Consider the following 3,112-nt stretch of genomic DNA (forward strand, 5'->3'; position numbering starts at 1 on the left):
TTTGAAATTCTGTCTTCCCTGTGTCTCAGGGATAGAGGGGTCAGCTTGAATCTGAGGTTTCTTTGTCCCCAGTGCTCTAGTCCTCTCCCACTTCCTTTCGTTCCTCCCCTCCCCTCTCTAGCAACCTCTTGTGAGTATAAGTCCTTTGCCTATTGGAAATGTGTCCTGGACAATTCTTTTCTTTGATGGGGAAACGGTATAGGGGACTTTTAAGTTTCAGGGCCTATTGAGTCACTGACCTTCCTTATTGCTTTGGGGTGTTCCCACAACCCCCATTGCCTGAGTCACCAAACTTCAGTTACCCTAAATATTTCCCAAATCAGCAGGGCCTCCTCAGCACTCGGTTCCATCCCCAGGATGATTTAAGGGATGCTCACAGTCATAATTAATGGGAAGTTTATAAATTCAAAGTAGACAAGTAAGTTTAATTATTTGATAGTCGGAGAGTTCATTCTCTCACGGTGATGGATGACCTTTCATCTCCGAGCCTTTGTGGTCAGCATGAAGACAAAATGGGGCTACATTTTAGGAGTTACATCGATAACTTGACCAAATCGATTTCATTAGCGGGTCTGTCATATTCACTGTTGATGATGATGAGGGCAGAATGGAAAGTGACAACACCCTTGAAAAACTGGGTAGATGGAGATGATATGAAATAGGTATCATGAATTTTATCATTCAATTCTGGGAAGGCTGAGAAGAGTAGAGAGGGACCAGCTCTCTCCCCTGCCATGTCTGTGGTGGGTTCTAGTGTCCTGAGTTGCTGGGCCCGATGGTAGGGAAGTGGGTGAACCCTTCCTCCCAGGGCCTAGGGAAGACTCAGGGAGGGGGCAATTGAGAGATTTGGATGTCCACTCCGTACAGATAGTGGGTCAGTAGCTGCTTCTGGATGATTCTAGTAACTGTGAACTCAGGTGTATGGTAACCCTGTTCTTGCTCCTGAAACTTAAGAGTGAAATCCATCCAGCTCCCCTCCACCTTCTTCCCTTTAACCAGGAAGGCCTGCTAGCAAATAGCAGTGCTGGAGAGAAAGGATACTACACAGTGTCCACCCATCTGTCCTCCGAGCCCTGAGGGACAAATGCAGCTCCATCCTTCCTTCAGCCCACTGAGCCTGCGTCCTAACAACACACACATGATGCTATGGGAGGGACCTGGGGAGATGAGTCTAGTGCTCTTCCACATCTCATAGAATGGACTCCAAGTTGACCATCTGCCCAGCTTGGGAAGATGCTGTCACTTCGGACCAGTTTTAGGATTCACATAGCAAGGTGACCCTCTCAGAGCTGGGAGACCTCCGGGGCCACGTTTTGGAAGTGAAGATCTGGAGCAGATAGGGCCCCTGCTGGATGCAAGGGCATGGGCTTCCTGGTGGGCTCCAGAGGATGGGTCAAAGTCTGAGGATGATTTCCAAAGATGGTTCATTCCTTGTCTTCTTCCAAGGGAGCCCCTGCGTGGGTGAGCGCCTGGTCTTTGTGATTGCATAGACTCAGTCACCCTGAGGACCTGATGTTTGTCTTCTTGTCACCAATCACATGCATGCCTTCTAACCAAACAGTTTGAGCTCCAGGACTTGCTTAAAAGGCTTCCAACTTCGGAGAGACCTCAGTGTGCATAGAGCCGGGCGGTGGGACCCACGGTGAGGAGACTGGTGCCCCTTCCTTAGGTCTCAGTCTTCCTTCTCCACTAGAAGCAGGGGCGGCAGTTCGATTACAGCAGCCACCATTTTCAAACTTTCTGCCCTGGAGCCACTCAGAGACTGTGACTGCAGTGGTACCACCTGGTCCAACAGTACCTCCTTCAATAAAGAAGCCGGATATTCTTTGCAGAGTTCTTGAAAGGAATAAATGAGGCGACATTCATAACAGAAGGAAATGAATGTGGTTATTACTTCAGAGTAATTCCATGGCCCTGGGCATAGTGTGAAGAAGTTTAAGATATTCAGGGGGCAGCATAGCCCCCAAAGCAGCTCATAACTGAGAGGAGAGGCAGACAGAGTCACAGAACCTGAGGCGCCCATCCCCACAGGCGGGTCTGTCTCCTCCTTGACACTGGGAGCACATGGTGAGAGTTTAGGTTCAGGGGGTGGGAACATTTGAGACCTGGGGGCAACTGAAGAAGCAGGAACACCCCTAGGTCTCTGGAAATAGCTGGGGGGCTCTGGGTGTAAGCTTTTCCTAAGCCAGCGTGAGACCCTGTAATAGTGAGGAAACACAGGCCAGCCCCATGTCTGCACATATAGGGGCAGTCTTGTAGCCATGCCCAACTGACTATCTGTGTGGCAGGTGTCCCACTGGGGTTATAGAGGGGTCAGTCTCTGCACTGAGAACATGTACCCCCTAAGGGACAGGAACTCGGGGTGAAGGGGCAGGAGCACTGGGGGGAGGAGTGGGACAAGTGGCAGATAGCACCCAAGTGACAACACTGTGGTAAGCCCAGGCTGAGATGCAGGACTGCGTTCTCTGGAGAGTCCTGGAGCTGTTCAGACTCACAGCCCTCCACCGCCTTCAGATCCGACACCTGTGCTGAGTGGTCTGGATCCCATCCCAAACCCAGACCCTCCCTGAGAAGAGGTGGCACCCACTGTCCTCGGCTTCTGAGCCTAGTGACATGGGTTAAGGTGTTTCTTCCCACAGTACAATCTGATCCAGGATGACAGACACACTTCAGACTGACACAGGTGTGGAGATTGTGTTCCCTCAGCATGACCTCACCCAAGCCGACACACATCTCAGGGCGACGGGGGTGTGCCACCTGACCTCATGACAACGGCGACACTTCAGACTGACAGGAGTATGGGAGTGGATGGTTCCAGAAGTACCGCCTCACCCAGACTGACAGACACCTAAGACTTACATCGGTGTGGGTTGTTCATTCTTTCAGCACAACCTAATCCAGACTGACAGACACACCTCTGACAGACATGCGTGTGGGAGGGGTTCATTATCACATTGTAAACTAACTCAGGATGGGGTCAGATACCCTCAGACTGACATGGGCATGGGGTCATTTGTTGCCACAGCACCACCTCACCTACATAGGCAGTCACACCTCAGGCTGACAAGAGTGTGGGGTTGTTTGTTCTCCCAGTGTGAGCTCACCCAGACTG

Source organism: Chrysochloris asiatica, unplaced genomic scaffold (assembly GCF_000296735.1).
Source record: "Chrysochloris asiatica unplaced genomic scaffold, ChrAsi1.0 scaffold00097, whole genome shotgun sequence".
Classification (NCBI taxonomy): domain Eukaryota; kingdom Metazoa; phylum Chordata; class Mammalia; order Afrosoricida; family Chrysochloridae; genus Chrysochloris; species Chrysochloris asiatica.